The 13,405-nt window shown below is 44.7% G+C and overlaps 1 long non-coding RNA gene across 10 annotated transcripts in view; it reads left to right on the top strand.

Annotated features, from left to right (window-relative positions):
- The first annotated feature begins 926 nt into the window (after positions 1 to 926).
- LOC129393104 (uncharacterized) overlaps positions 927 to 13,405 on the top strand; it is an 83,373-nt gene continuing 70,894 nt past the window's right edge. For 4 of the 10 annotated variants that reach the window (XR_010109164.1, XR_008619757.3, XR_008619756.3 and 1 more), the window contains exons 1-5: positions 930 to 3,386; positions 3,487 to 3,565; positions 3,678 to 3,821; positions 8,367 to 8,436; positions 8,944 to 11,495. This is a non-coding gene — a long non-coding RNA (uncharacterized LOC129393104). Of the gene's footprint in view, positions 3,387 to 3,486; positions 3,566 to 3,677; positions 3,822 to 8,366; positions 8,437 to 8,943; positions 11,833 to 13,405 lie in introns of those variants that run through there. The other 6 variants (XR_008619754.3, XR_008619760.2, XR_008619759.2 and 3 more) reach the window with 4 other exon arrangements.

Below are 13,405 nucleotides of genomic sequence, written 5' to 3'. Positions count from 1 at the left end.
CTTTTGTGAGTTGCTTCCAGCCAGCATTGTTTTTGAGCTTCATCCTATTGATATCTATAGCCGCAGTTCATATAGTTTTTCTGCTGACTGCCATCCATTTGATGAATACATCACCGTTTCTCCATCTTCTGTCAATAAACATTGCAGCTTTTGTTGCTGTGAGCTGCACAGCTCTGAACAGTCTTATCTGTCTCCTGGAGCAAAGGTCCAAGAGTTTCTCTAGGTTATTTTCCTAAGTGTTAAATTGCTAGAGGACTTACATAACCTCATCAGAAGTGCCAAATTGTTTTCTAAAGAAGTTGTGCCTATTTCCATCCACTAGCAGTGCATGAAAATAACTGTTTTCCACACCCTCATGAAGCAGCATCTGACTTTGAAACTTTAGCCATTGTGGTTGCTATGAAATGGTATTTCGTTGTGGGTTTAATTTACATCTTACTGATTACCAGAGAGATTGAACCTCTTTTCAGAGGTCGATTGGCAATTTCTGTTTCCTCTTCTGTGAAAGGCCTGCCTGCATTGTTTGCTCATTTTTCTATTGGGCCAGTTGTCTTTTTCTTACAGATTTGTGGGCCCACTATTTTTTGTTTTTATCAAGGTAAAATCAGGTTAAATTGGCTTTCAGAATCAGTCTGAAGGGATGAAAATTCAAAGGACTACATCTATTTAAGGGATGGACATATCAAAAGACAGAATGAACATGCTTGTTACACAGTCCCTTCTGCCTTCTTTATCTGCAGATGGCTAATATTTTATGCTTTAAGAAATAAAACCAACTAACATTATCTTCTGCTCCAGTGGTTCTCAGCAGCATCCACATCATCTGTAAACTCATTAAAATGAAAATTACTTGGCCCCACCAACAGCCTACTGAATTGGGAACTCTGAAAAGAAGACCCTGCAATCTGCTTCAACATCCCTGCAGTGATTTGGATGCATGCCAAGTTTGGGAGCCACTGTTCTACACTGTCTCCTTGTCCCACCTGGTGGATGGAGAACTGACCATGACCTACCATTCTACAGGTCATCATCACCCTTCCACCTACAAATAGACATTAGAAAGTGTTTTTTAAGAAAAGGACAGATATTTGGGGCCCCAAGAATGGGATTTTTGGTGGCCCAGCTCAGATTGCAGGGTATTCAGTTTATGGACTACTTATCCTGTCAACATTCTAATGTCAAAACTTGGACCTAACCAGACCATTCTCTCTGCCCGAAGGAGGCATTAAAAAGAAAAAGGCGAAAAGATGGGACGTCCTGCCTGCGTGGGGAGATGTTTTCAGGGATGGTGTCCATGTTGTTTTCTTCGGGTCTGTGGGTTGAGATAATTTCTCTGCTTTTGGTCCAGGAGAGCGTTCCTTGTCATCTCCCACTCTGGCGAGGCTGGGGCAGCTTCCTCTGAGGCTGTTCCCCAGTCAGGCACCACTGAGCCGGTGCCAGTAATGAGCAGTGACCAGAAGTCTGCTATTTGCTCCAGGGCCTGTGTCTTCAGCACTTAGGTTGCCCTTCTCTGGATTCCTTCTCTTTGAAACCACCCAGGATAGCTGCATCTCAGGTGACTCTCATGGCTCACTGAGGGGCGGAGTCAGCCACAATCTTTATTTTGTTTTATTATTATTTTTTTGAGACAAGATCTTGCTCTGTCACTCAGGCTAGAGTGCAGTGGTTTGATCATGGTTCACGTAGCCTTGAACTCCTGGGCTCAAGCAATCCTCCTGCCTTAGCCTCCCCAGTAGCTGGGACTATAGGAGTGTGCCACCACACCAGGCCAATTGTTTTTATGTTTTTACATTTTTTGGTAGAGACAGGGTCTCACACTGTCACCCAGGCTGGAGTGCAGTGGCATAATCAAACCTCACTGCAGCTTCAAACTCCTGGGCTCAAGCCATCCTCCCACCTCAGCCTCCCAACTGGCTGGGACTACAGTTACATAGCACCATGCCTGGCTATTTTTTTTTTTTTTTTTTTTTTTTTTTTTTTAGAGACGAGCATCTCGCAATGTTGCCCACGCTGGTCTTGAACTCCTGCCCTCAAGTGATCCTCCTGCTTTACCCTCCCAAAGGTCTGGAATTACAGGTATGAGCCACTGCACCCAGCCCACACTGTATTTTAAAGAGCCTTGATTGTGCCTGGTTAGCATCACTTCTAATACAGCTACATGAGTCTGTCTGGCTGCCAAGCTGAGAAACTCCTTGGATTTGCAGGAAAGTAACTTCAAGCATGCTGGCTGATGGGGAGGTCTTCCTCATCTGTGCACACGGAGGTGGGGTGGAGGGAATGAGTGGTGCTTACGGAGATGTGAAAGTCAGGAACTGTTTTGACACCTACTCTCAGCACTTTCTGGAGTCTCTTTTGAAACTTAAAATGACCCCTTTCTCTTAACTGTTTCCCGCACACACAGCAGCTCTCAACCTCAGCAGCCTTTCGTGTACCTCCCCCATGTCTCCAACTAGTTGGACCAGGAATTTACCCTGACCCAAGTTAGGCCTCTCGGCAACCCTGCCCCAGGAGTCTGGACTGAGGCAGCTGGCCTGGGTCAGCGTGGCAGCCTGCGTCAGTGGCCGTGTTTCTTGTCCTGGGGACTGGAGCAGTGGAGGGTATGTGGGATCTGTAGAGTGAGAAAAAACGAACAGCTGTTGGAGGAGCAGGGAGTCTTGACAACTTTCCAGCTCCTTCCTGAAGTCCAGCTCTATAATTATATTTTGGGTCCTGTGTGGAGAGATACTCCTGCACCATTTTAATACATTTCTGAAGATGCTAGATCAAACTGTATTCTGTTACTTAAAACCAAAAGAGGCCTAATGCACACAGGAGTAATCTCTAAGAAAAACTGTTGGGTAGAGTTAGATCTTATGAAGCGCTGCAACTGCAAAGCGGCTTCCCCACCACACCCCCTTTCTCCCCTGGAGGCTGCATCCACTGTGCTGAGTGGCCACGCCGTTTAATGCTGTGCCCATCAGCAGAGGGACCCAGCTACCACTTGATTTAGTAATGCATTTCCTTTCCTTACCACAGTAGCCCAACACATTTGAGGAAAAAGAATCATGAAAATTTTGTCTTTTCCACTCCCCCGACCCCCCGCCTTTGAAATCACCACCACAGCTGCTAACAGAAGCGTCTTTATGTAGAACGTGTTTTGCCCTTTTGGAGAAGACAAAGAATTATTAAAAGAGCAGACAGCTGCTTGTACTGGCAGGAGAATGAGAAGAGCTTGTCAGCACTCACTCTTCCACCCTTCCTCAGCTGAATCACCACCGTCTTCCTCTTTACCTCATTTTGCTCTCTCTTTGCCTGGTCCAGGAGCATAGAGGCCATCACCCTACCCTTTTGCCTCCAGCTCTGGGAAAACAGAACAGTCTAATCCCTCTTTCTCTGGTTAAACCTGCGTAAGTCTCAACTCTAATACTTTAAGCAAGTCTGACAGTTGATAAACTTCAGCTTGACTCATAATCATCCTGTCAATCTCTCTCTTTCACAAACATACAGATCACTCAATGTTCCAAGATTCATGTAAAAAGAAGTCTTTTGTTTTAATCACTGAGAACTTCCGGAGAAAAGAAGAAAGGTGAGTGTGAAAGTTTCTGGTTATTTTCCTGTATCTCTGGGAAAATCCATGGCAGCTTTGTATGCTGAATTTGCTAGTTACTAAATTGTGTGATTTTTTTTTTTTGAGACAGGGTCTTGCTTTGTCACCCAGGCTGGAGTGCAATGGTACGATCGCGGCTCACGGCAGCCTCAACCTCTCAAGCTCAAGTGATCCTCCTGCCTCAGCCTCCCAAAGTGCTGGGATTATAGGCATGAGCCACCACACCCAGCCTGAAGTATGTGATCTTGGGCAAGTTATTTAATATTTTTTAAGATTCCCTTTCTTCACTTGCAAACTGGGATAAAGAAAATGTCTATCTCATGGGAATGTTGTGAAGATTAAATGAGATAGGACAATGGGTCTCAAACTTGGTTGTACATTAGAATCACCATAGGAGTCTCGAAAGTCCAACTGCCAGGGAGCACCCAGACCAGTTAAAGCAAAATTTCTGGGTGTGGGAGCCAGCCATTAATATTTTTAAAATCTCTGTAGACCGTTCCAATGTTCAGCTATATATGAGAGACAGTGAGATGATACTAATAATAAGCACTCAATGAGTAATTGCAGCTTTTATTAATATAATTAAAAATCGAGTGAGAGTCTCCCAAATTTAATAGACTGCTGAAATTGAGGGCTTACAGGGACCCAGATTCATTTCTTCTTAAATTCATCTATCCAACAATGACTGAGCATTTACTATGTGCTAGGATCTGTGCCAGATTCCCCCTCTCCAGTTGATAGTAAAAATATCATATTGCCTTCAAGATGAAATTCAGGTTCTTTAGGATGACCTGTCCTCCCCATCCCTTCACACCCTATTGGCTGTCAGTGCTATGGCCCACATGCTGGTAAGTTCCAGCCGCTCTAAACTATAGTGTCATTTCAGGCCCTCCTGTCCCTGTGCCTGTCCTCATGCTCTTCCCTGTGTGTAAGATGTCCTTCCAACACATCTCCCCTGCTTTTCCACCTGGCCTCTCTCATAGGATAGAATTCCTGATATGGAACCTGAAGAAAAGATGGGTGCCACTATGATTTGAATGTATCCCCCAAGTTTCATGTGTTGGAAACTTAATTTCCAAAGTCATATGTCAATGGCATTTGGAGATGGGGCGTTTGGGGGGTAATTAGGGTTACAGAAGGTCATCAGGGTGGGACTCCCATGATGGGACTGTTGGCTTTATAAGAAGATGAAGAGAGACCTGAGCTGGCACGTTCTTGCCCTCTCGCCATGTGATGGCCTCTGCCACATTATAATGCAGTAAGAAGGCCTTCACCAGATGCAGCCCCTTGACCTTGGACTTCCCAGCCTCCAGAACTGTAAGAAATACATTTATTTTCTTTATAAATTACCCAGTCTGTGGTATTTTATTCTAGCAACAGAAAATGAACTAAGACAGATGCCCAGCACTGCCTGGCATTCTCCACCCATCCTCTCAGATGAATGAGCTGGCCACTGTCCTATCAGTCTCAAGATTCTTTGAGCATCCTGCAGTGGATGCATGATTAGTTCTCAGGGTCTTCTTTCTGTAGAAGGGCTGGGCAACTCTCTCTTTCTGTTTTCTGTCAGGCCTCACTCTGGTGGAAGACTGCTCATGCTCAGGCAGGCTTCCTTTCCTTTATCTTGCTTACCAGGCTCTAGTGTTCCAGGATCCTGTGGAGCTATTCCCCAGGGCCCCTCAAAGGGAGAGAACCCTTCCTCTTGAACCATTCACAGGAGCAGGGCAGCTCAGAGCCATTACTTGGAACAGCCGGAGAAGCTGGAGGCTGGATCTCCTGTGGCCACCGCATGAAATCCCATGAGGTTGGCAGCCTTGGGGGAATAACATGACTTTATGACCATGGATAATCCCTGAAGACTGTTCTGCTATCTCCAGAGGAGAAAGACCTCCAACAGCTCTGCACTGCAGCCACCTAATGGGTGAGGGGCTGTGATGGCTGCCACAGCTGTGGCAAATTCTGCTGAAGTAAAGACTTCCATTAGGAATCTTCTCACCGCTTCCTGGCTTTGAGCTGACCTCCAGAGTGGCCCTGCTGAGAAAGTTCTAGTCCTTTCTCTCCATCTCCAGCTCTGTCAGGAGGTGCCCCCAGTGTATAGATTTGCATGTCCTCTTACTGAACATTCAGAGCTCTTTCTGTAGGGGCTGGCTAGGAAGACCTTACTCAGTGTTCCCAGTAGACACCCACAATTCCACCCACCTGTAATTCTGGCACTTCCAACCCCAGGCCTGTGCCACTGGGTGAAGTCATCAACTTTTCAGGCAGGCACAGGATGATGCCTTCCTTCTGGCTTGGTGAGGGCATCCATCCTTCAAGATTCATATTCTATCATTGGCATTGGGGAAGGGGAAAGGAACTACTATTTGAATTGTTACATGTTATCTCACTTAAACTTTTGAAAAAAAATGTAGTGGATAATTAGCCCTGTCTTTCAAAAAAGGAAAGAGATGCTTCCCAAGATGACATGGTTGGAAGACCAGTTAGATCTTGCTGTGTTACAAACAATCCCCAAATTAGTGGCTTAAAACAACAAGCAGTTATTTAGCTCACAGTTTTAGAGCTTGTCTGGCTGTCAGCTGGATTGTTAGGAGTAGGGCACAACTGGCCCCATGATTGCTCTCATGCTCCTACAGGCTAGCCTGGGCTTGTTCACATGGCAGATTGGTAGGATTCCAAGAGGAAGAGTGGGCAGGTGCAAGGCCTCCTGATGCCTAGGCTTGGAACTGGCACTGCACCACGTCTACCATAATCTGTTGGCCAAAGCAAGTCATGAGGCCTGCCCAGATGCAAGGGAAGGTGAAATAGACTCCACCACTAGATGGAAAGACCTGCAAAGTCATATTGCAAAGGGGAGCACAGAGAGATAGGGGTGATAATTGGGTCTACTTTTGCAATCAACCACAGTTGTTAAGTGGCAGAAGTAGGATTTTATTTTTCAATGATGAAAATAGCATATACACATGAGAAAAATTCAAATGGTATATAAAAGGGAAAATGAGGATGAGAAAGTCTCATTTTTACTCTTGGGATAGGAAAACACATTCTAAGTCCTACTCTCCACATGTAAACACCATTAAGGGTTTTGTGTGTATTTTGATACAATTATTTTGTACATATACATAAATGGGGGTCCAATATATCCACGATGCTATAGCTTACTATTTTCACTTAACAATATAGCTAAGAGCTCTTTCCATAGCAGCACAAACAGAATTACTGCATTCCTTTAAATATCTATATAGCAGCCGACTGAATAAAGGTACCATGTTTTATGTAACTACTTTCCCTTCTGGTGGACACATAGGTTGTTTCCAGTTTTTGTTGTGACAAACAATGCCAGAGTGAACAACCTCTAATATTCTCTGTATACTTGTAGATTAGATTACTAGAAGTGGAATTTCTAGGTCCAACATCATATTCAATCCTTGATCTGATCCGTTCTCAGAGCATAAGCTCTTTCCAAGAGGGGTCTCTGGTTAACAAGTGTTTGTCTAGCTTTTTCTTCTTATTTATTTATTTTTTTTCAGACAGAGTCTTGCTCTTGTCACCCAGGCTGGAGTGCAGTGGCACGATCTCAGCTCACTGCAACCTCCGCCTCCTGGGTTCAAGTGATTCTACTGCCTCAGCACCCCAAGTAGCTGGGATTACAGGTGTCTGCCACCACACCTGGCTAATTTTTTAATTTTTAGTAGAGATGGGGTTTCACCATGTTGGCCAGGCTGATCTTGAACTCCTGACCTCAGGTGATCCACCCGCCTCGGCCTCCCAAAGTGCTGGGATTATAGGTGTGAGCCACCGTGCCCGGCCAAAAAAAATTTTTTTTTCGAGATGGCTATGTTTCCCAGGCTAGTCTTGAACTTCCAAGATCAAGCGATCCTCCTGCCTCAGCCTCCCAAGTAGCTGATATTACAGATGCAAGCCACTGTGCCTGTCTCCTGGAAGCTACGTTAGAAAATTCAACATAGCCATGGACCACTGTGCCTATATGCACACATGTGACACATGCATATGATCTCTCCAGACCTCTTCCTTCTTGGGCAGGTTTGGGAGTCTAGAGCCATGCATTATTAAACCCTTCCAAGAAGATCCAGATTAGTTGTCTTTTCTACTTCTTGCTTTACGAATATTTTTTTGAGATACGTACTACTTTATTACGGGCCAATGAGAAAAGAATCCTAGTAACAAATATTAACATACAGATGATGGGTTGCATCCAAGTGAAGCCCTAACGTATAAATGAGCAAGGATTTCATAAGCTGTGCAAATAGATATAAGCATAGGAGAATTAAATGAATCATCACACAGCAAATAATAGTATAGGCCTATTGTCACATTGAGGAGTTCTATTACATGAATTCCATCTTTGTACACAGCAACTTTAACAGTTCATGAACATTAAGTACAGTAGCAAATATGCAGTGAAGAAATTTCTTAAAACTGTATTTTTTTTTTTTTTTTGTCCAGGCGTGTAGCTCATGCCTGTAATCCCAGCATTTTGGGAGGCCTAGGCGGAAGGATTCCTTGAGCCCAGGAGTTTCAGACCAGCCTGGGCAACATAGGGAGACCCCATCTCTATAAAAAAAGAATTAGCCAGGCTTGGTCGTGCATGCCTGTGGTTCCAGCTACTTGGTGGGCTGAGGTGGGAGAATCGGTTGAGTCTGAGACGTCAGCTGCAATGAGCCATGATCATGCCACTGCACTCCAGCCTAGGTGACAGAATGAGACCCTGTCTCAGAAACAACAACAAAAACATATTTTTAAATCTTTAATATTATTTTTGCAGTTCTTCATGGATCTGATGCCTACATGCTATCTGCCTGGGTGCCACTGGAGCTCTGAATTTTACATACCAGGTTATGTATGGACTTAGCTCTATTATGAACAGCAGGTTGGTGAAATCAGAATCTGGAGGTGGCATGCAAGCACACCTAGATACCTCACTCTGTTTCTCACAGCCCTCACTTATGTCCCTGAGTAGATGAAGCCAATAATTCTGCAGAAGGGAACAAACAGCAGGAGGCCCATTTCTGTGATATGAGGATCCTGCACTTAGGGTTGTTCAGCGGATAGGTTACAAGGGTAGAGTTCCAGATAATGCAGTTTCATAAAAGTAATTACTTAATGGTTTGAGTTCTTTAGAGAAGTATAGGCATGTGCCTCAGACTTCAAAGCAGGAAGTACCCAGTCTCCCATCTGTTTCTTAATAACGCAGATACTGCTGTTGTGAAAAAGGCAGAGTTCTGGAATATTCCCACTGTTATAGCTCAAGGAAGAATGTATTTTCCTATGGTACACTGAGGAAGGATGAACTCAAAGGCTAATCATTGACTAGTCACATTAAAGTGTTCATTTCTTCTTAGTGCCCCTTTCAGACAGAAGTGCCTTGGATGAAAGTTAAGAGACCTGGGGCCTGATTCTTCAGCCCGAGCCAGTGAGCAGGACACAGCGAAGCACTTGTGCCCTCATCAGAAGAGTTTCATGCTGAATGAGCTCCGAGGAGTGCTAGAGGAATTGCCCTGTGATTGCCCACCAGCTTCCCCTTGTTCTGGAATCTGAGAGGAGGCAAGATAAGCCTCCCTGTAAAATCCTCACACCTGCTTAGAGTCTGCCCCATGCTGGCTATGCTGCCACTTTCCCCATCTTTCCCCCACACTAGACAACATTAATCCATGATGATAGCTATTCCAGCAGAGCCAGAATCTGGTTTCAGAGTCTTTTTCAAGATAGCTCTGTAGGCAGCCACTTTGGATCATCCAGTCAGCATGAGAGAGGAGACTTGTTTGCAGTCCTGCTTCTGAGTGAATTTGTCTAAAAGCAATTCTAAAATCAATGTCCAGAGAATAGGGTTAAGAGGACATTGGGGAGGGGAAGGGCAGAGTCAGGGCTACTGGAGAACATAGCTATTACTTAGGTGGGGCTGCCCCATGGCAGCCCAGGTATAATATGCCAGCCTTCAGATAGGCCTGGTGATCTCTTCCCATTGTATTTCCCCACTGTGTGTGTGTGTGTGTGTGTGTGTGTGTGTGTGTGTGTGTGTGACTGTGTATCCAAGACCCAAGATAACTGGCTGGAGCTGTGGGTTCAGTCTGCAACCATGGAGCAATAGGGATTCCCCTGATGGAGATCAAACTGATGTCCTTGATTGCCCTAGTGTGGTTTTCAACCGGCTAAGCTAGCTTGTGACCAGCAGAGAAAAATAAGGGCTCATTGTTCAAAGTGTGGTCCATGGCCAGCTTGTTGGCCTCCCTTGGGAATGTGTTAGAAATGCAGAATTTCAAGCCTCATTCCAGAGCTACTGAAACAGTGATTTACAGGCCAGGTGCGGTGGCTCACACCTGTAATTCCAGCACTTTGGGAGGCTGAGGTAGGAGGATTGCTTGAGGGCAGGAATATGAGACCAGCCTGGGAAACATTTCAAGATCCCATCTCTTAAAAAAAATAGCCAGGCATGGTGGTTGATATGGTTAGGCTTTATGTCCCCACCTAAATCTCATCTTGAATTATAATCCCCATAATCCCCACATGTCAAGGGAGAGAGCAGGTGGAGGTAATTGAATCATGGAGGCAGTTTCCCCCATGCTGTTCTCGTGCTAGTGAGTGAGTGCTCACAAGATCTGATGGTTTTATAAGGGGCTCTTCCCCCTTTGCTTGGCGTTTCTCCTTCCTGCCACGTTGTGAAGGTGGGTGCTTTGCTTTCCTTTTTGCCTTCCACCATGATTGTAAGTTTCCTGAGGCCTTCCCAGCCACGCTGAACTGTGAGTCAATTAAACCTCTTTCCTTTATAAATTACTCAGTCTTGGGCAGTTCTTCATAGCGGTATGAAAACGGACTAATACAGTGGTGCATGTCTGTAGTCTTAGCTGCTGGGGAAGCTGAGGTGGGAGGATTGCTTGAGCCTAAGAGATTGAGGCTGCAGTGAGCTCTGATTGCACTGCTGTACTCCAACCTGGGTGACGGAGCGAGATCCTGTCTCTTAAAAAAGAGATTCAAAATTTAAATCATTTTAACAAACCATGCAGGTGATTAATATGCACATGAAAGTTTGAGAAGTACTGGCTTAGAAAAGTCACCATGTAGCACAGTAACTTCAAACTGATTAGTATTTTAAGGGTCTACTATGTGCCCAGAAATGTGCTGGACTTTGGTAGATACGAATGAAGTATGTGACAGGTTCTGTCTCTGAAAGTAGCTTGGTGAGTGTAAAGGCACCATGCAGAGCACAGACTGGAAAGAGAACCCTGTTTTTGTGCTGATTTTTATTTTCCTTTTTCCTCTGCTGTTAATTATTTTATCCTTATAGTGATGACAAAAAAATTCCTTTAATTCTTATGTTGCCCTGCATTGCATAGGCCCTAATACCCAACTTTCAGAATTTCTCCCAATTCTCTTGGTGGCTTTGGAGGCTTGTCTCAGTCCTTTCACTCCTCATCCTCACCATCTGTTTCTCCACCACCTTTCTGCGGGCCCCAGGTTTGGACCAAGGCCTTGCTTTTGCAGAGCACACTGATAGGGCATTTTTCCACCTCAGCTATTGCTGATTTGCTTATTCTATTGAAAACGGCTCAGAATCTTAGGCAATTCATAAGGCTTGGAGTGGAATTGCAGAGTGGAACTTGCTTACTGATAAGAAGAGACAGTCTTATTCAATAGATCCTTAATTGGCGGGGCGGGGGTCCTTCACCTGTTCTGAGATCTGTTAAACAGCTCCTTGGGCTGGGTTTCCCGTCTATGAGCGTGCTGAATGGCCGAGACACAGATGCCAACTACGTTCACTAGATGACATACACTATTATCTGTTTTCTCCATCTTTGGCAGGTTTGCCACTCTGGACTACCATCTCGGGAGACTGCACTGCACTGCCCAGCACCAAGTAATGCAAGATCAGTTATTCCTACTACGTTCATTGCTGTGGGTCAGTTTCAATGGTGTAACTGTCTGATATGTCCTCTCAACATACAGAACAGCGATTAGGAGAAGCAAGACAGGGTGTCTCTAAAGTCTGTCAAGTGGGTAAAAGATGGGCTGCTGAAGTGGGTTCCATTTGCCTTCTCTGTCCTCTTTCAGACCATTAGCTGGTGGTATGGGGCACCTCACACTGCCATCCCTGGCTTCTGCCAGCTGCCAACATTCGGGAAGGCAGGATTCTTTAAATCTGAGTCTGTGGATTAATTGCATTTTCTTAGACACTGTTAAGAATCTGTCAGCATTTCCATTAAGAAAAGATTAATAAGATGACAAATTGCTAGCTCTATCAATGCTCTTGTGTGTTTTTTTCCCCCTGAGGATTGTTTTGGGTGAAGATTTCCACTCTTGTGGCATTGTTACACAAAACTATATGATCCTCCACTCTGCAATAGAATAGTCACTAACCCCATGTGACTACTTTAAAGTAATTTAAAATAAATGAAAGATTTAGTTTCTCAGTTACACCACATCTGCAACCTTCCTTTATTCCTTTCTTCTCCTTTGTGTGTGCTTTTTTTTTTTTTTTTGAGACAGGATCTTGCTCTGTCACTCAGGCTGGAGTACAGTGCATAGCTCAGTGCAGCTTCAAACTCCTATGCTCAGGTGATCCTCCTGCCTCAGCCTCCTGAGTAATGGGGACTACAGGAAGGCACCACCATACCTGGTGAATTTAAACTTTCTTTTCTTTTTTTTTTTTTTTTTTAGACAGGGTCTCACTCTCACTCTGTCAATCAGTCTGGAGTGCAGTGTTGTGATTTCGGCTCACTATAACCTCCGTCTCCCAGGCTCAAGTGATCCTCCCACCTCAGCCTCTCTAGTAGTTGGGACTGTGGGCATGCACCACCATGCCCAGCTAATGTATTTTTTTTTTTTTTTTTTTTTTTTTGGTATCTTGTAGAGATAGGTTTTCACCATGTTGCCCAGGCTGGTCTTGGATAACTGAGCTCAAGAGATCCGCCCATCTTGGCCTCCAAAAGTGCTGGGATTATAAGCATGAGACACCACACCTGGCCAATTTTTGTTTGTTTGTTTGTTTGTTTCAAGTTTTCACCATGTTGCCCAGGCTGGTCTCAAATCCCTGGCCTCAAGCAATTCTCTCACCTCAGTCTCCCAAACTGTTGGAATTACAGGTGTGAGCCACAGCACCTGGTCACCTGCAACATTTCAAGTGTTCAATAGTCAAGAGTGGCTAGTGGCTACAGACAAAGGACATTTCTATCACAGTTCTTTTAGACAGTGCTAAGAGTGGCCCAGTAGAATTTAGAAGAAAGACATGGTCTTCTTTGTCACATGGGCCTTAGTCCTAATCTCATTTCTTCTAAGTAGTGAGATGACTTTGGGCAAGTCATTTGACTTCCCTAAGGGCTCAGTTCCTGCGTCTGTTAATGGGGTACTTCTACTTGCATAACAGGGTCCTTCTGAGAGTTCTGGCATCAGTGCTCAATTGGCAATGACCTCCTTTGTCCTGCACCTCCTGCCAAACAACCTATTTCTCTTAATCCCTAGATCACCTGTATTACTAGGAGCTCATTTTGAGCTTGAAGGTCTGGCCAGGAGCAGAGGGAATCACCTTTCCCTCAATGGTAGAAAGGGGAATTTGTGATATCCTGAGATTCTAAGATTGTGACACCTGCCCAGGCAGGGAGGGGATAGGCTTTGCTTCTTCTGCACATCTTGCCTTTATCTCAACTCATTTCTTCTCTCAGTCACTGCCTGAAATGAATGAGTGTGTTGAAATGAGTAATATTTGGAGTTTCAAATGAATAATTGTTACTTAAATCATTAGTCCTCACATTTTAGTGGACATCAGAATCACCTGCAGGGCTTGTCAAAGCACGGATTTCTGGGCTCCACCCC

This window comes from Pan paniscus, chromosome 11, assembly GCF_029289425.2.
Source record: "Pan paniscus chromosome 11, NHGRI_mPanPan1-v2.0_pri, whole genome shotgun sequence".
In the NCBI taxonomy this organism is placed as follows: Eukaryota; Metazoa; Chordata; class Mammalia; order Primates; family Hominidae; genus Pan; species Pan paniscus.
The sequence above is the reverse complement of the archived record's forward strand: the minus strand, read 5'-3'. Positions and strand labels throughout refer to the sequence as shown.